Source organism: Equus caballus, chromosome 27 (genome assembly GCF_041296265.1).
Source record: "Equus caballus isolate H_3958 breed thoroughbred chromosome 27, TB-T2T, whole genome shotgun sequence".
Taxonomy (NCBI): domain Eukaryota; kingdom Metazoa; phylum Chordata; class Mammalia; order Perissodactyla; family Equidae; genus Equus; species Equus caballus.
Window position 1 is genome coordinate 4,683,831 of NC_091710.1, and position 21,632 is coordinate 4,705,462.

Here is a 21,632-nt window from a genome sequence, read left to right on the forward strand (position 1 = left end):
AACCACCTGCTCAACTCGCCTGAACCACCTGCCGGATACGCCAAAATCACCTGCCCGCTACACCAGCACCATTTCGGGGACAAGCCAGAATCACGTGAGGGGCATGCCAGCACAGCCTCTCAGACTGAACCTCATGCCGGACACCACAGAACCACCTGCCGGACAGACCGGAACCACCTGCCGGACACGCCGGAACCACCGGCTCGACCCGCCGGAACGACCGCTGGACATGCAAAATCACCTGCCGGCTACGCCGGAAACACTTGGCGAACACTCCGGAATCACTTGCCGGGCATGCCGGAACCACCTCTCAGATATGCCAGAACCACGTGCCAATGACCCCGGAAGCACCTGCCGAGCACGCCGGAACCACCTGCTCGACTCGCCGAACCACATGCCGGACAGGCAAAAATCACCTGCCAGCTACGCCACAACCAGTTGGGGAACACTTCGGAATCACCTGCCGGCCTTGCTGGAACCACCTGCCGGTCATGCCAAAATCACCTGCCAACTACGCCAGTACCACTTGGCGGACACTGTGGAAACACCTGTCGGGCCGGCCGGAACCACATCTCACACGTGCCAGAACCATGTGCATGAGATGCTGGAACCACACCCCGAACAGACGGAAAACACCTGCCAGACCCGTCTGAACAACCTGCCGAGCACGCCGGAGCCACCTGCTCGACTCGCCGGAACCACCTACCTGACATGCCCAAATCACCAGCCGGGTATGCCAGAACCACTTGGCGGACACTCCGGAATCATCTGCCGGACATGCCGGAACCAGCTCTCAGACACACCAGAACCACGTGCCGGAGACGCCGGAAGCACCTGCCGAGCATGCCGGAGCCACCTGCTCGACTCGCCAGAAACACCTGCCGGACACGCCAAAATCACCTGCCGGGTACGCCAGAACCACCTGGCGGACACTCCGAAATCACCTGCCGCGCATGCCGGAACCACCTCTCAGACGTGCCGGAAGCACGTGCCGGACACGCCGGAATCACCTAGCGGACAGACCGGAACCACCTGCCGAGCACGCCGGAGCCACCTGTTCGACTGGCTGGAGCCACCTGCCGGACAGGCCAATATCAACTGCTGGCTATGCCAGAACCACCTGGGGGACAGTCCGGGATCACCTGCCAGCCATGGCGGAACCACCTCTCACACGTACCAGAACCACCTGCCGGAGAAGCTGGAAACACGTCCTGGACAGACTGGAACCACGTGACGGCCATGCCTGAACCACCTGCCGAGCACGGTCGAACCACCTGCCGGACACGCCAAAATCACCTGCGGGCTACGCCAGAACCACTTGGACGACTCTCCGAAATGACCTGCTGGGCATGTTGGAACCACCTCTCAGACGTACCAGAACCACCTGCCGGAGAAGCTGGAAACACGTCCTGGACAGTCTGGAACCACCTGCCGGCCAAGCCTGAACCACCTGCCAAGCACAACGGAACAACCTGCCAGACACGCCAAAATCACCTGCGTGTTATGCCAGAACCACTTGGAGGACTCTCTGGGATGACCTGCCGGGCATGCCGGAACCACCTCTCAGACGTGCCAGAAGCACGTGGCGGACAGTCCGGAATCACCTGTTGGGCATACGCAACCACCTCTGAGACGTACCAGAACCACGTGCCGTGCACGCCGGAACCACCTACCGGACAGACCGGAATCAACTTTTGGGCATGCCGGAACCACCAGTCAGATGTGCCAGAAACACGTGCCGGAGACGCCGGAAGCACCTGCCGAGCACGTCGCAACCACCAGCTCAACTAGCCTGAACCACCTGCCGGACACGCCAAAATCACCTGCCCGCTACACCAGCACCACTTCGGGGACAAGCCGGAATCACGTGAGGGGCATGCCGGCACAGCCTCTCAGACTGAACCTCGTGCCGGACACCACAGAACCACCTGCCGGACAGACCGGAACCACCTGCCGGACACGCCGGAACCACCGGCTCGACCCGCCGGAACGACCGCTGGACATGCAAAATCACCTGCCGGCTACGCCGGAAACACTTGGCGAACACTCCGGAATCACCTGCCGGGCATGCCGGAACCACCTCTCAGATAAGCCAGAACCACGTGCCAATGACCCCGGAAGCACCTGCCGAGCACGCCGGAACCACCTGCTCGACTCGCCAGAACCACCTGCCGGACACGCAAAAATCACCTGCCAGCTACGCCACAACCAGTTGGGGAACACTTCGGAATCACCTGCCGGGCTTGCTGGAACCACCTGCCGGTCATGCCAAAATCACCTGCCAACTACGCCAGTACCACTTGGCGGACACTGTGGAAACACCTGTCGGGCCGGCCGGAACCACATCTCACACGTGCCAGAACCATGTGCATGAGATGCTGGAACCACACCCCGAACAGACGGAAAACACCTGCCAGACCCGTCTGAACAAGCTGCCGAGCAGGCCGGAGCCACCTGCTCGACTCGCCGGAACCACCTACCTGACATGCCCAAATCACCAGCCGGGTATGCCAGAACCACTTGGCGGACACTCCGGAATCATCTGCCGGACATGCCGGAACCAGCTCTCAGACACACCAGAACCACGTGCCGGAGACGCCGGAAGCACCTGCCGAGCATGCCGGAGCCACCTGCTCGACTCGCCAGAAACACCTGCCGGACACGCCAAAATCACCTGCCGGGTACGCCAGAACCACCTGGCGGACACTCCGAAATCACCTGTCGCGCATGCCGGAACCACCTCTCAGACGTGCCGGAAGCACGTGCCGGACACGCCGGAAACACCTACCGGACAGACCGGAACCACCTGCCGAGCACGCCGGAGCCACCTGTTCGACTGGCTGGAACCACCTGCCGGACAGGCCAATATTAACTGCTGGCTATGCCAGAACCACCTGGGGGACAGTCCGGGATCACCTGCCAGCCATGGCGGAACCACCTCTCACACGTACCAGAACCACCTGCCGGAGAAGCTGGAAACACGTCCTCGACAGTCTGGAACCACCTGCCGGCCAAGCCTGAACCACCTGCCAAGCACAACGGAACAACCTGCCAGACACGCCAAAATCACCTGCGTGTTATGCCAGAACCACTTGGAGGACTCTCTGGGATGACCTGCCGGGCATGCCGGAACCACCTCTCAGACGTGCCAGAACCATGTGGCGGACAGTCCGGAATCACCTGTTGGGCATGCGCAACCACCTCTGAGACGTACCAGAACCACATGCCGTGCAGGCTGGAACCACCTACCGGACACACCGGAATCACCTTTCGGGCATGCCGGAACCACCTGTCAGATGTGCCAGAAACACGTGTCGGAGACGCCGGAAGCACCTGCCAAGCACGTTGGAAGCACCTGCTCAACTCGCCTGAACCACCTGCCGGACATGCCAAAATCACCTGCCGACTATGCCAGAACCACTTGGCGAACACTCCGGAATCACTTGCCGGGCATGCAGGAACCACCTCTCAGACATGCCAGAACCCCGTGCCCATGACCCCGGAAGCACCAGCCGAGCACGCCGGAACCACCTGCTCAACTCGCCTGAACCACATGCCGGATACGCAAAAATCACCTGCCCGCTACACCAGCACCACTTCGGGGACAAGCCGGAATCACGTGAGGGGCATGCCTGCACAGCCTCTCAGACTGAACCTCGTGCCGGACACCACAGAACCACCTGCCGGACAGACCGGAACCACCTGCCGGACACGCCGGAACCACCGGCTCGACCCGCCGGAACGACCGCTGGACATGCAAAATCACCTGCCGGCTACACCGGAAACACTTGGCGAACACTCCGGAATCACCTGCCGGGCATGCCGGAACCACATCTCAGATATGCCAGAACCACGTGCCAATGACCCCGGAAGCACCTGCCGAGCACGCCGGAACCACCTGCTCGACTCGCCAGAACCACCTGCCGGACACGCAAAAATCACCTGCCGGCTACGCCACAACCATTTGGGGAACACTTCGGAATCACCTGCCGGGCTTGCTGGAACCACCTGCCGGTCATGCCAAAATCACCTGCCAACTACGCCAGTACCACTTGGCGGACACTGTGGAAACACCTGTCGGGCCGGCCGGAACCACATCTCACACGTGCCAGAACCATGTGCATGAGATGCTGGAACCACACCCCGAACAGACGGAAAACACCTGCCAGACCCGTCTGAACAAGCTGCCGAGCACGCCGGAGCCACCTGCTCGACTCGCCGGAACCACCTACCTGACATGCCCAAATCACCAGCCGGGTATGCCAGAACCACTTGGCGGACACTCCGGAATCATCTGCCGGACATGCCGGAACCAGCTCTCAGACACACCAGAACCACGTGCCGGAGACGCCGGAAGCACCTGCCGAGCATGCCGGAGCCACCTGCTCGACTCGCCAGAAACACCTGCCGGACACGCCAAAATCACCTGCCGGGTACGCCAGAACCACCTGGCGGACACTCCGAAATCACCTGTCGCGCATGCCGGAACCACCTCTCAGACGTGCCGGAAGCACGTGCCGGACACGCCGGAAACACCTACCGGACAGACCGGAACCACCTGCCGAGCACGCCGGAGCCAGCTGTTCGACTGGCTGGAACCACCTGCCGGACAGGCCAATATTAACTGCTGGCTATGCCAGAACCACCTGGGGGACAGTCCGGGATCACCTGCCAGCCATGGCGGAACCACCTCTCACACGTACCAGAACCACCTGCCGGAGAAGCTGGAAACACGTCCTCGACAGTCTGGAACCACCTGCCGGCCAAGCCTGAACCACCTGCCAAGCACAACGGAACAACCTGCCAGACACGCCAAAATCACCTGCGTGTTATGCCAGAACCACTTGGAGGACTCTCTGGGATGACCTGCCGGGCATGCCGGAACCACCTCTCAGACGTGCCAGAACCATGTGGCGGACAGTCCGGAATCACCTGTTGGGCATGCGCAACCACCTCTGAGACGTACCAGAACCACATGCCGTGCAGGCTGGAACCACCTGCCGGACAGACCGGAATCACCTTTCGGGCATGCCGGAACCACCTGTCAGATGTGCCAGAAACACGTGCCGGAGACGCCGGAAGCACCTGCCGAGCACGTAGCAACCACCTGCTCAACTCGCCTGAACCGCCTGCCGGACACGCCAAAATCACCTGCCCGCTACAGCAGCACCACTTCGGGGACAAGCCGGAATCACGTGAGGGGCATGCCGGCACAGCCTCTCAGACTGAACCTCGTGCCGGACACCACAGAACCACCTGCCGGACAGACCGGAACCACCTGCCGGACACGCCGGAACCACCGGCTTGACCCGCCGGAACGACCGCTGGACATGCAAAATCACCTGCCGGCTACGCCGGAAACACTTGGCGAACATTCCGGAATCACCTGCCGGGCATGCCGGAACCACCTCTCAGATAAGCCAGAACCACGTGCCAATGATCCCGGAAGCACCTGCCGAGCACGCCGGAGCCACCTGCTCGACTCGCCAGAACCACCTGCCGGACACGCAAAAATCACCTGCCGGCTACGCCACAACCAGTTGGGGAACACTTCGGAATCACCTGCTGGGCTTGCTGGAACCACCTGCCGGTCATGCCAAAATCACCTGCCAACTACGCCAGTACCACTTGGCGGACACTGTGGAAACACCTGTCGGGCCGGCAGGAACCACATCTCACACGTGCCAGAACCATGTGCATGAGATGCTGGAACCACACCCCGAACAGACGGAAAACACCTGCCAGACCCGTCTGAACAACCGGCCGAGCACGCCAGAGCCACCTGCTCGACTCGCCAGAAACACCTGCCGGACACGCCAAAATCACCTGCCGGGTACGCCAGAACCACCTGGCGGACACTCCGAAATCACCTGCCGCGCATGCTGGAACCACCACTCAGACGTGCCGGAAGCACGTGCCGGACACGCCGGAAACAACTACCGGACAGACCGGAACCACCTGCCGAGCACGCCGGAGCCACCTGTTCGACTGGCTGGAACCACCTGCCGGACAGGCCAATATTAACTGCTGGCTATGCCAGAACCACCTGGGGGACAGTCCGGGATCACCTGCCAGCCATGGCGGAACCACCTCTCACACGTACCAGAACCACCTGCCGGAGAAGCTGGAAACACGTCCTGGACAGTCTGGAACCACCTGCCGGCCAAGCCTGAACCACCTGCCAAGCACAACGGAACAACCTGCCAGACACGCCAAAATCACCTGCGTGTTATGCCAGAACCACTTGGAGGACTCTCTGGGATGACCTGCCGGGCATGCCGGAACCACCTCTCAGACGTGCCAGAACCATGTGGCGGACAGTCCGGAATCACCTGTTGGGCATGCGCAACCACCTCTGAGACGTACCAGAACCACATGCCGTGCAGGCTGGAACCACCTACCGGACAGACCGGAATCACCTTTCGGGCATGCCGGAACCACCTGTCAGATGTGCCAGAAACACGTGTCGGAGACGCCGGAAGCACCTGCCAAGCACGTTGGAACCACCTGCTCAACTCGCCTGAACCACCTGCCGGACATGCCAAAATCACCTGCCGACTATGCCAGAACCACTTGGCGAACACTCCGGAATCAGTTGCCGGGCATGCAGGAACCACCTCTCAGACATGCCAGAACCCCGTGCCCATGACCCCAGAAGCACCAGCCGAGCACGCCGGAACCACCTGCTCAACTCGCCTGAACCACCTGCCGGACACACCAAAATCACCTGCCCGCTACACCAGCACCACTTCGGGGACAAGCCGGAATCACGTGAGGGGCATGCCGGCACAGCCTCTCAGACTGAACCTCGTGCCGGACACCACAGAACCACCTGCCGGACAGACCGGAACCACCTGCCGGACACGCCGGAACCACTGGCTCGACCCGCCGGAAGGACCGCTGGACATGCAAAATCACCTGCCGGCTACGCCGGAAACACTTGGCGAACACTCCGGAATCACCTGCCGGGCATGCCGGAACCACCTCTCAGATATGCCAGAACCACGTGCCAATGACCCCGGAAGCACCTGCCAAGCACGCCGGAACCACCTGCTCGACTCGCCAGAACCACCTGCCGGACACGCAAAAATCACCTGCCGGCTACGCCACAACCAGTTGGGGAACACTTCGGAATCACCTGCCGGGCTTGCTGGAACCGCCTGCCGGTCAGGCCAAAATCACCTGCCAACTACGCCAGTACCACTTGGCGGACACTGTGGAAACACCTGTCGGGCCAGCCAGAACAACATCTCACACGTGCCAGAACCATGTGCATGAGATGCTGGAACCACACCCCGAATAGACGGAAAACACCTGCCAGACCCGTCTGAACAACCTGCCGAGCACGCCGGAGCCACCTGCTCGACTCGCCGGAACCACCTACCTGACATGCCCAAATCACCAGCCGGGTATGCCAGAACCACTTGGCGGACACTCCAGAATCATCTGCCGGACATGCCGGAACCAGCTCTCAGACACACCAGAACCACGTGCCGGAGACGCCGGAAGCACCTGCCGAGCATGCCGGAGCCACCTGCTCGACTCGCCAGAAACACCTGCCGGACACGCCAAAATCACCTGCCGGGTACGCCAGAACCACCTGGCGGACACTCCGAAATCACCTGCCGCGCATGCCGGAACCGACTCTCAGACGTGCCGGAAGCACATGCCGGACACGCCGGAAACACCTACCGGACAGACCGGAACCACCTGCCGAGCACGCCGGAGCCACCTGTTCGACTGGCTGGAACCACCTGCCGGACAGGCCAATATTAACTGCTGGCTATGCCAGAACCATCTGGGGGACAGTCCGGAATCACCTGCCAGCCATGGCGGAACCATCTCTCACACGTACCAGAACCACCTGCCGGAGAAGCTGGAAACACGTCCTGGACAGACTGGAACCACGTGACGGCCATGCCTGAACCACCTGCCGAGCATGGCGGAACCACCTGCCGGACACGTCAAAATCACCTGCGGGCTACGCCAGAACCACTTGGACGACTCTCCGAAATGACCTGCCGGGCATGTTGGAACCACCTCTCAGACGTGCCAGAAGCACGTGGCGGACAGTCCGGAATCACCTGTTGGGCATACGCAACCACCTCTGAGACGTACCAGAACCACGTGCCGTGCACGCCGGAACCACCTACCGGACAGACCGGAATCAAATTTTGGGCATGCCGGAACCACCAGTCAGATGTTCCAGAAACAGGTGCCGCAGACGCCGGAAGCACCTGCCGATCACGAAGCAACCACCTGCTCAACTCGCCTGAACCACCTGCCGGACACGCCAAAATCACCTGCCCGCTACACCAGCACCACTTCGGGGACAAGCCGGAATCACGTGAGGGGCATGCCGGCACAGCCTCTCAGACTGAACCTCGTGCCGGACACCACAGAACCACCTGCCGGACAGACCGGAACCACCTGCCGGACACGCCGGAACCACCGGCTCGACCCGCCGGAACGACCGCTGGACATGCAAAATCACCTGCCAGCTACGCCAGAAACACTTGGCGAACATTCCGGAATCACCTGCCGGGCATGCCGGAACCACCTCTCAGATAAGCCAGAACCACGTGCCAATGATCCCGGAAGCACCTGCCGAGCACGCCGGAGCCACCTGCTCGACACGCCAGAACCACCTGCCAGACACGCAAAAATCACCTGCCGGCTACGCCACAACCAGTTGGGGAACACTTCGGAATCACCTGCCGGGCTTGCTGGAACCACCTGCCGGTCATGCCAAAATCACCTGCCAACTACGCCAGTACCACTTGGCGGACACTGTGGAAACACCTGTCGGGCCGGCAGGAACCACATCTCACACGTGCCAGAACCATGTGCATGAGATGCTGGAACCACACCCCGAACAGACGGAAAACACCTGCCAGACCCGTCTGAACAACCTGCCGAGCACGCCAGAGCCACCTGCTCGACTCGCCAGAAACACCTGCCGGACACGCCAAAATCACCTGCCGGGTACGCCAGAACCACCTGGCGGACACTCCGAAATCACCTGCCGCGCATGCCGGAACCACCTCTCAGACGTGCCGGAAGCACGTGCCGGACACGCCGGAAACACCTAGCGGACAGACCGGAACCACCTGCCGAGCACGCCGGAGCCACCTGTTCGACTGGCTGGAACCACCTGCCGGACAGGCCAATATTAACTGCTGGCTATGCCAGAACCACCTGGGGGACAGTCCGGGATCACCTGCCAGCCATGGCGGAACCACCTCTCACACGTACCAGAACCACCTGCCGGAGAAGCTGGAAACACGTCCTCGACAGTCTGGAACCACCTGCCGGCCAAGCCTGAACCACCTGCCAAGCACAACGGAACAACCTGCCAGACACGCCAAAATCACCTGCGTGTTATGCCAGAACCACTTGGAGGACTCTCTGGGATGACCTGCCGGGCATGCCGGAACCACCTCTCAGACGTGCCAGAACCATGTGGCGGACAGTCCGGAATCACCTGTTGGGCATGCGCAACCACCTCTGAGACGTACCAGAACCACATGCCGTGCAGGCTGGAACCACCTACCGGACAGACCGGAATCACCTTTCGGGCATGCCGGAACCACCTGTCAGATGTGCCAGAAACACGTGCCGGAGACGCCGGAAGCACCTGCCAAGCACGTTGGAACCACCTGCTCAGCTCGCCTGAACCACCTGCCGGACATGCCAAAATCACCTGCCGACTATGCCAGAACCACTTGGCGAACACTCCGGAATCACTTGCCGGGCATGCAGGAACCACCTCTCAGACATGCCAGAACCCCGTGCCAATGACCCCGGAAGCACCAGCCGAGCACGCCGGAACCACCTGCTCAACTCGCCTGAACCACCTGCCGGACACGCCAAAATCACCTGCCCGCTACACCAGCACCACTTCGGGGACAAGCCGGAATCACGTGAGGGGCATGCCGGCACAGCCTCTCAGACTGAACCTCGTGCCGGACACCACAGAACCACCTGCCGGACAGACCGGAACCACCTGCCGGACACGCCGGAACCACCGGCTCGACCCGCCGGAACGACCGCTGGACATGCAAAATCACCTGCCGGCTACGCCGGAAACACTTGGCGAACACTCCGGAATCACCTGCCGGGCATGCCGGAACCACCTCTCAGATAAGCCAGAACCACGTGCCAATGACCCCGGAAGCACCTGCCGAGCACGCCGGAACCACCTGCTCGACTCGCCAGAACCACCTGCCGGACACGCAAAAATCACCTGCCGGCTACGCCACAACCAGTTGGGGAACACTTCGGAATCACCTGCCGGGCTTGCTGGAACCACCTGCCGGTCATGACAAAATCACCTGCCAACTACGCCAGTACCACTTGGCGGACACTGTGGAAACACCTGTCGCGCCGGCCGGAACCACATCTCACACGTGCCAGAACCATGTGCATGAGATGCTGGAACCACACCCCGAATAGACGGAAAACACCTGCCAGACCCGTCTGAACAACCTGCCGAAAACGCCGGAGCCACCTGCTCGACTCGCCGGAACCACCTACCTGACATGCCCAAATCACCAGCCGGGTATGCCAGAACCACTTGGCGGACACTCCGGAATCATCTGCCGGACATGCCGGAACCAGCTCTCAGACACACCAGAACCACGTGCCGGAGACGCCGGAAGCACCTGCCGAGCATGCCGGAGCCACCTGCTCGACTCGCCAGAAACACCTGCCGGACACGCCAATATCACCTGTCGGGTACGCCAGAACCACCTGGCGGACACTCCGAAATCACCTGCCGCGCATGCTGGAACCACCTCTCAGACGTGCCGGAAGCACGTGCCAGACACGCCGGAAACACCTAGCGGACAGACCGGAACCACCTGCCGAGCACGCCGGAGCCACCTGTTCGACTGGCTGGAACCACCTGCCGGACAGGCCAATATTAACTGCTGGCTATGCCAAAAGCACCTGGGGGACAGTCCGGGATCACCTGCCAGCCATGGCGGAACCACCTCTCACACGTACCAGAACCACCTGCCGGAGAAGCTGGAAACACGTCCTGGACAGTCTGGAACCACCTGCCGACCAAGCCTGAACCACCGGCCAAGCACAACGGAACAACCTGCCAGACACGCCAAAATCACCTGCGTGTTATGCCAGAACCACTTGGAGGACTCTCTGGGATGACCTGCCGGGCATGTCGGAACCACCTCTCAGACGTGCCAGAACCATGTGGCGGACAGTCCGGAATCACCTGTTGGGCATGCGCAACCACCTCTGAGACGTACCAGAACCACATGCCGTGCAGGCTGGAACCACCTACCGGACAGACCGGAATCACCTTTCGGGCATGCCGGAACCACCTGTCAGATGTGCCAGAAACACGTGCCGGAGACGCCGGAAGCACCTGCCAAGCACGTTGGAACCACCTGCTCAGCTCGCCTGAACCACCTGCCGGACATGCCAAAATCACCTGCCGACTATGCCAGAACCACTTGGCGAACACTCCGGAATCACTTGCCGGGCATGCAGGAACCACCTCTCAGACATGCCAGAACCCCGTGCCAATGACCCCGGAAGCACCAGCCGAGCACGCCGGAACCACCTGCTCAACTCGCCTGAACCACCTGCCGGACACGCCAAAATCACCTGCCCGCTACACCAGCACCACTTCGGGGACAAGCCGGAATCACGTGAGGGGCATGCCAGCACAGCCTCTCAGACTGAACCTCGTGCCGGACACCACAGAACCACCTGCCGGACAGACCGGAACCACCTGCCGGACACGCCGGAACCACCGGCTCGACCCGCCGGAACGACCGCTGGACATGCAAAATCACCTGCCGGCTACGCCGGAAACACTTGGCGAACACTCCGGAATCACCTGCCGGGCATGCCGGAACCACCTCTCAGATAAGCCAGAACCACGTGCCAATGACCCCGGAAGCACCTGCCGAGCACGCCGGAACCACCTGCTCGACTCGCCAGAACCACCTGCCGGACACGCAAAAATCACCTGCCGGCTACGCCACAACCAGTTGGGGAACACTTCGGAATCACCTGCCGGGCTTGCTGGAACCACCTGCCGGTCATGACAAAATCACCTGCCAACTACGCCAGTACCACTTGGCGGACACTGTGGAAACACCTGTCGCGCCGGCCGGAACCACATCTCACACGTGCCAGAACCATGTGCATGAGATGCTGGAACCACACCCCGAATAGACGGAAAACACCTGCCAGACCCGTCTGAACAACCTGCCGAAAACGCCGGAGCCACCTGCTCGACTCGCCGGAACCACCTACCTGACATGCCCAAATCACCAGCCGGGTATGCCAGAACCACTTGGCGGACACTCCGGAATCATCTGCCGGACATGCCGGAACCAGCTCTCAGACACACCAGAACCACGTGCCGGAGACGCCGGAAGCACCTGCCGAGCATGCCGGAGCCACCTGCTCGACTCGCCAGAAACACCTGCCGGACACGCCAATATCACCTGCGGGTACGCCAGAACCACCTGGCGGACACTCCGAAATCACCTGCCGCGCATGCTGGAACCACCTCTCAGACGTGCCGGAAGCACGTGCCAGACACGCCGGAAACACCTAGCGGACAGACCGGAACCACCTGCCGAGCACGCCGGAGCCACCTGTTCGACTGGCTGGAACCACCTGCCAGACAGGCCAATATTAACTGCTGGCTATGCCAGAACCACCTGGGGGACAGTCTGGGATCACCTGCCAGCCATGGCGGAACCACCTCTCACACGTACCAGAACCACCTGCCGGAGAAGCTGGAAACACGTCCTGGACAGTCTGGAACCACCTGCCGGCCAAGCCTGAACCACCTGCCAAGCACAACGGAACAACCTGCCAGACACGCCAAAATCACCTGCGTGTTATGCCAGAACCACTTGGAGGACTCTCTGGGATGACCTGCCGGGCATGCCGGAACCACCTCTCAGACGTGCCAGAACCATGTGGCGGACAGTCCGGAATCACCTGTTGGGCATGCGCAACCACCTCTGAGACGTACCAGAACCACATGCCGTGCAGGCTGGAACCACCTACCGGACAGACCGGAATCACCTTTCGGGCATGCCGGAACCACCTGTCAGATGTGCCAGAAACACGTGCCGGAGACGCCGGAAGCACCTGCCAAGCACGTTGGAACCACCTGCTCAACTCGCCTGAACCACCTGCCGGACATGCCAAAATCACCTGCCGACTATGCCAGAACCACTTGGCGAACACTCCGGAATCACTTGCCGGGCATGCAGGAACCACCTCTCAGACATGCCAGAACCCCGTGCCAATGACCCCGGAAGCACCAGCCGAGCACGCCGGAACCACCTGCTCAACTCGCCTGAACCAACTGCCGGACACGCCAAAATCACCTGCCCGCTACACCAGCACCACTTCGGGGACAAGCCTGAATCACGTGAGGGGCATGCCGGCACAGCCTCTCAGACTGAACCTCGTGCCGGACACCACAGAACCACCTGCCGGACAGACCGGAACCACCTGCCGGACACGCCGGAACCACCGGCTCGACCCGCCGGAACGACCGCTGGACATGCAAAATCACCTGCCGGCTACGCCGGAAACACTTGGCGAACACTCCGGAATCACCTGCCGGGCATGCCGGAACCACCTCTCAGATATGCCAGAACCACGTGCCAATGACCCTGGAAGCACCTGCCGAGCACGCCGGAACCACCTGCTCGACTCGCCAGAACCACCTGCCGGACACGCAAAAATCACCTGCCGGCTACGCCACAACCAGTTGGGGAACACTTCGGAATCACCTGCCGGGCTTGCTGGAACCAACTGCCGGTCATGCCAAAATCACCTGCCAACTACGCCAGTACCACTTGGCGGACACTGTGGAAACACCTGTTGGGCCGGCCGGAACCACATCTCAGACGTGCCAGAACCATGTGCATGAGCTGCAGGAACCACACCCCGAATAGACGGAAAACACCTGCCAGACCCGTCTGAACAACCTGCCGAGCACGCCGGAGCCACCTGCTCGACTCGCCGGAACCACCTACCTGACATGCCCAAATCACCAGCCGGGTATGCCAGAACCACTTGGCGGACACTCCGGAATCATCTGCCGGACATGCCGGAACCAGCTCTCAGACACACCAGAACCACGTGCCGGAGACGCCGGAAGCACCTGCCGAGCATGCCGGAGCCACCTGCTCGACTCGCCAGAAACACCTGCCGGACACGCCAAAATCACCTGCCGGGTACGCCAGAACCACCTGGCGGACACTCCGAAATCACCTGTCGCGCATGCCGGAACCAGCTCTCAGACGTGCCGGAAGCACGTGCCGGACACGCCAGAATCACCTAGCGGACAGACCGGAACCACCTGCCGAGCACGCCGGAGCCACCTGTTCGACTGGCTGGAACCACCTGCCGGACAGGCCAATATTAACTGCTGGCTATGCCAAAAGCACCTGGGGGACAGTCCGGGATCACCTGCCAGCCATGGCGGAACCACCTCTCACACGTACCAGAACCACCTGCCGGAGAAGCTGGAAACACGTCCTGGACAGTCTGGAACCACCTGCCGACCAAGCCTGAACCACCGGCCAAGCACAACGGAACAACCTGCCAGACACGCCAAAATCACCTGCGTGTTATGCCAGAACCACTTGGAGGACTCTCTGGGATGACCTGCCGGGCATGTTGGAACCACCTCTCAGACGTGCCAGAACCATGTGGCGGACAGTCCGGAATCACCTGTTGGGCATGCGCAACCACCTCTGAGACGTACCAGAACCACATGCCGTGCAGGCTGGAACCACCTACCGGACAGACCGGAATCACCTTTCGGGCATGCCGGAACCACCTGTCAGATGTGCCAGAAACACGTGCCGGAGACGCCGGAAGCACCTGCCAAGCACGTTGGAACCACCTGCTCAGCTCGCCTGAACCACCTGCCGGACATGCCAAAATCACCTGCCGACTATGCCAGAACCGCTTGGCGAACACTCCGGAATCACTTGCCGGGCATGCAGGAACCACCTCTCAGACATGCCAGAACCCCGTGCCAATGACCCCGGAAGCACCAGCCGAGCACGCCGGAACCACCTGCTCAACTCGCCTGAACCACCTGCCGGACACGCCAAAATCACCTGACCGCTACACCAGCACCACTTCGGGGACAAGCCGGAATCACGTGAGGGGCATGCCGGCACAGCCTCTCAGACTGAACCTCGTGCCGGACACCACAGAACCACCTGCCGGACAGACCGGAACCACCTGCCGGACACGCCGGAACCACCGGCTCGACCCGCCGGAACGACCGCTGGACATGCAAAATCACCTGCCGGCTACGCCGGAAACACTTGGCGAACACTCCGGAATCACCTGCCGGGCATGCCGGAACCACCTCTCAGATAAGCCAGAACCACGTGCCAATGACCCCGGAAGCACCTGCCGAGCACGCCGGAACCACCTGCTCGACTCGCCAGAACCACCTGCCGGACACGCAAAAATCACCTGCCGGCTACGCCACAACCAGTTGGGGAACACTTCGGAATCACCTGCCGGGCTTGCTGGAACCACCTGCCGGTCATGCCAAAATCACCTGCCAACTACGCCAGTACCACTTGGCGGACACTGTGGAAACACCTGTCGCGCCGGCCGGAACCACATCTCACACGTGCCAGAACCATGTGCATGAGATGCTGGAACCACACCCCGAACAGACGGAAAACACCTGCCAGACCCGTCTGAACAACCTGCCGAGCACGCCAGAGCCACCTGCTCGACTCGCCGGAACCACCTACCTGACATGCCAAAATCACCAGCCCGGTATGCCAGAACCACTTGGCGGACACTCCGGAATCATCTGCCGGACATGCCGGAACCAGCTCTCAGACACACCAGAACCACGTGCCGGAGACGCCGGAAGCACCTGCCGAGCATGCCGGAGCCACCTGCTCGACTCGCCAGAAACACCTGCCGGACACGCCAAAATCACCTGCCGGGTACGCCAGAACCACCTGGCGGACACTCCGAAATCACCTGTCGCGCATGCCGGAACCAGCTCTCAGACGTGCCGGAAGCACGTGCCGGACACGCCGGAATCACCTAGCGGACAGACCGGAACCACCTGCCGAGCACGCCAGAGCCACCTGTTCGACTGGCTGGAACCACCTGCCGGACAGGCCAATATTAACTGCTGATTATGCCAAAAGCACCTGGGGGACAGTCCGGGATCACCTGCCAGCCATGGCGGAACCACCTCTCACACGTACCAGAACCACCTGCCGGAGAAGCTGGAAACACGTCCTGGACAGTCTGGAACCACCTGCCGACCAAGCCTGAACCACCGGCCAAGCACAACGGAACAACCTGCCAGACACGCCAAAATCACCTGCGTGTTATGCCAGAACCACTTGGAGGACTCTCTGGGATGACCTGCCGGGCATGTCGGAACCACCTCTCAGACGTGCCAGAACCATGTGGCGGACAGTCCGGAATCACCTGTTGGGCATGCGCAACCACCTCTGAGACGTACCAGAACCACATGCCGTGCAGGCTGGAACCACCTACCGGACAGACCGGAATCACCTTTCGGGCATGCCGGAACCACCTGTCAGATGTGCCAGAAACACGTGCCGGAGACGCCGGAAGCACCTGCCAAGCACGTTGGAACCACCTGCTCAACTCGCCTGAACCACCTGCCGGACATGCCAAAATCACCTGCCGACTATGCCAGAACCACTTGGCGAACACTCCGGAATCACTTGCCGGGCATGCAGGAACCACCTCTCAGACATGCCAGAACCCCGTGCCAATGACCCCGGAAGCACCAGCCGAGCACGCCGGAACCACATGCTCAACTCGCCTGAACCACCTGCCGGACACGCCAAAATCACCTGCCCGCTACACCAGCACCACTTCGGGGACAAGCCGGAATCACGTGAGGGGCATGCCGGCACAGCCTCTCAGACTGAACCTCGTGCCGGACACCACAGAACCACCTGCCGGACAGACCGGAACCACCTGCCGGACACGCCGGAACCACCGGCTCGACCCGCCGGAACGACCGCTGGACATGCAAAATCACCTGCCGGCTACGCCGGAAACACTTGGCGAACACTCCGGAATCACCTGCCGGGCATGCCGGAACCACCTCTCAGATAAGCCAGAACCACGTGCCAATGACCCCGGAAGCACCTGCCGAGCACGCCGGAACCACCTGCTCGACTCGCCAGAACCACCTGCCGGACACGCAAAAATCACCTGCCGGCTACGCCACAACCAGTTGGGGAACACTTCGGAATCACCTGCCGGGCTTGCTGGAACCACCTGCCGGTCATGACAAAATCACCTGCCAACTACGCCAGTACCACTTGGCGGACACTGTGGAAACACCTGTCGCGCCAGCCGGAACCACATCTCACACGTGCCAGAACCATGTGCATGAGATGCTGGAACCACACCCCGAATAGACGGAAAACACCTGCCAGACCCGTCTGAACAACCTGCCGAAAACGCCGGAGCCACCTGCTCGACTCGCCGGAACCACCTACCTGACATGCCCAAATCACCAGCCGGGTATGCCAGAACCACTTGGCGGACACTCCGGAATCATCTGCCGGACATGCCGGAACCAGCTCTCAGACACACCAGAACCACGTGCCGGAGACGCCGGAAGCACCTGCCGAGCATGCCGGAGCCACCTGCTCGACTCGCCAGAAACACCTGCCGGACACGCCAATATCACCTGCCGGGTACGCCAGAACCACCTGGCGGACACTCCGAAATCACCTGCCGCGCATGCTGGAACCACCTCTCAGACGTGCCGGAAGCACGTGCCAGACACGCCGGAAACACCTAGCGGACAGACCGGAACCACCTGCCGAGCACGCCGGAGCCACCTGTTCGACTGGCTGGAACCACCTGCCAGACAGGCCAATATTAACTGCTGGCTATGCCAGAACCACCTGGGGGACAGTCTGGGATCACCTGCCAGCCATGGCGGAACCACCTCTCACACGTACCAGAACCACCTGCCGGAGAAGCTGGAAACACGTCCTGGACAGTCTGGAACCACCTGCCGGCCAAGCCTGAACCGCCTGCCAAGCACAACGGAACAACCTGCCAGACACGCCAAAATCACCTGCGTGTTATGCCAGAACCACTTGGAGGACTCTCTGGGATGACCTGCCGGGCATGCCGGAACCACCTCTCAGACGTGCCAGAACCATGTGGCGGACAGTCCGGAATCACCTGTTGGGCATGCGCAACCACCTCTGAGACGTACCAGAACCACATGCCGTGCAGGCTGGAACCACCTACCGGACAGACCGGAATCACCTTTCGGGCATGCCGGAACCACCTGTCAGATGTGCCAGAAACACGTGCCGGAGACGCCGGAAGCACCTGCCAAGCACGTTGGAACCACCTGCTCAACTCGCCTGAACCACCTGCCGGACATGCCAAAATCACCTGCCGACTATGCCAGAACCACTTGGCGAACACTCCGGAATCACTTGCCGGGCATGCAGGAACCACCTCTCAGACATGCCAGAACCCCGTGCCAATGACCCCGGAAGCACCAGCCGAGCACGCCGGAACCACCTGCTCAACTCGCCTGAACCAACTGCCGGACACGCCAAAATCACCTGCCCGCTACACCAGCACCACTTCGGGGACAAGCCGGAATCACGTGAGGGGCATGCCGGCACAGCCTCTCAGACTGAACCTCGTGCCGGACACCACAGAACCACCTGCCGGACAGACCGGAACCACCTGCCGGACACGCCGGAACCACCGGCTCGACCCGCCGGAACGACCGCTGGACATGCAAAATCACCTGCCGGCTACGCCGGAAACACTTGGCGAACACTCCGGAATCACCTGCCGGGCATGCCGGAACCACCTCTCAGATAAGCCAGAACCACGTGCCAATGACCCCGGAAGCACCTGCCGAGCACGCCGGAACCACCTGCTTGACTCGCCAGAACCACCTGCCGGACACGCAAAAATCACCTGCCGGCTACGCCACAACCAGTTGGGGAACACTTCGGAATCACCTGCCGGGCTTGCTGGAACCACGTGCCGGTCATGCCAAAATCACCTGCCAACTACGCCAGTACCACTTGGCGGACACTGTGGAAACACCTGTCGCGCCGGCCGGAACCACATCTCACACGTGCCAGAACCATGTGCATGAGATGCTGGAACCACACCCCGAACAGACGGAAAACACCTGCCAGACCCGTCTGAACAACCTGCCGAGCACGCCAGAGCCACCTGCTCGACTCGCCGGAACCACCTACCTGACATGCCAAAATCACCAGCCCGGTATGCCAGAACCACTTGGCGGACACTCCGGAATCATCTGCCGGACATGCCGGAACCAGCTCTCAGACACACCAGAATCACGTGCCGGAGACGCCGGAAGCACCTGCCGAGCATGCCGGAGCCACCTGCTCGACTCGCCAGAAACACCTGCCGGACACGCCAAAATCACCTGCCGGGTACGCCAGAACCACCTGGCGGACACTCCGAAATCACCTGTCGCGCATGCCGGAACCACCTCTCGGACGTGCCGGAAGCACGTGCTGGACACGCCGGAATCACCTAGCGGACAGACCGGAACCACCTGCCGAGCACGCCAGAGCCACCTGTTCGACTGGCTGGAACCACCTGCCGGACAGGCCAATATTAACTGCTGGCTATGCCAGAACCACCTTGGGGACAGTCCGGGATCACCTGCCAGCCATGGCGGAACCACCTCTCACACGTACCAGAACCACGTGCCGGAGAAGCTGGAAACACGTCCTGGACTGTCTGGAACCACATGCCGGCCAAGCCTGAACCACCTGCCAAGCACAACGGAACAACCTGCCAGACGCAAAAATCACCTGCGTGTTATGCCAGAACCACTTGGAGGACTCTCTGGGATGACCTGCCGGGCATGCCGGAACCACCTCTCAGACGTGCCAGAACCATGTGGCGGACAGTCCGGAATCACCTGTTGGGCATGCGCAACCACCTCTGAGACGTACCAGAACCACATGCCGTGCAGGCTGGAACCACCTACCGGACAGACCGGAATCACCTTTCGGGCATGCCGGAACCACCTGTCAGATGTGCCAGAAACACGTGCCGGAGACGCCGGAAGCACCTGCCAAGCACGTTGGAACCACCTGCTCAACTCGCATGAACCACCTGCCGGACATGCCAAAATCACCTGCCGACTATGCCAGAACCACTTGGCGAACACTCCGGAATCACTTGCCGGGCATGCAGGAACCACCTCTCAGACATGCCAGAACCCCGTGCCAATGACCCCGGAAGCACCAGCCGAGCACGCCGGAACCACCTGCTCAACTCGCCTGAACCACCTGCCGGATACGCCAAAATCACCTGCCCGCTACACCAGCACCATTTCGGGGACAAGCCAGAATCACGAGAGGGGCATGCCAGCACAGCCTCTCAGACTGAACCTCATGCCGGACACCACAGAAACACCTGCCGGACAGACCGGAACCACCTGCCGGACACGCCGGAACCACCGGCTCGACCCGCCGGAACGACCGCTGGACATGCAAAATCACCTGCCGGCTACGCCGGAAACACTTGGCGAACACTCCGGAATCACTTGCCGGGCATGCCGGAACCACCCCTCAGATATGCCAGAACCACGTGCCAATGACCCCGGAAGCACCTGCCGAGCACGCCGGAACCACCTGCTCGACTCGCCCGAACCACATGCCGGACAGGCAAAAATCACCTGCCAGCTACGCCACAACCAGTTGGGGAACACTTCGGAATCACCTGCCGGCCTTGCAGGAACCACCTGCCGGTCATGCCAAAATCACCTGCCAACTACGCCAGTACCACTTGGCGGACACTGTGGAAACACCTGTCGGGCCGGCCGGAACCACATCTCACACGTGCCAGAACCATGTGCATGAGATGCTGGAACCACACCCCGAACAGACGGAAAACACCTGCCAGACCCGTCTGAACAACCTGCCGAGCACGCCGGAGCCACCTGCTCGACTCGCCGGAACCACCTACCTGACATGCCCAAATCACCAGCCGGGTATGCCAGAACCACTTGGCGGACACTCCGGAATCATCTGCCGGACATGCCGGAACCAGCTCTCAGACACACCAGAACCACGTGCCGGAGACGCCGGAAGCACCTGCCGAGCATGCCGGAGCCACCTGCTCGACTCGCCAGAAACACCTGCCGGACACGCCAAAATCACCTGCCGGGTACGCCAGAACCACCTGGCGGACACTCCGAAATCACCTGCCGCGCATGCCGGAACCACCTCTCAGACGTGCCGGAAGCACGTGCCGGACACGCCGGAATCACCTAGCGGACAGACCGGAACCACCTGCCGAGCACGCCGGAGCCACCTGTTCGACTGGCTGGAGCCACCTGCCGGACAGGCCAATATCAACTGCTGGCTATGCCAGAACCACCTGGGGGACAGTCCGGGATCACCTGCCAGCCATGGCGGAACCACCTCTCACACGTACCAGAACCACCTGCCGGAGAAGCTGGAAACACGTCCTGGACAGACTGGAACCACGTGACGGCCATGCCTGAACCACCTGCCGAGCACAGTCGAACCACCTGCCGGACACGCCAAAAT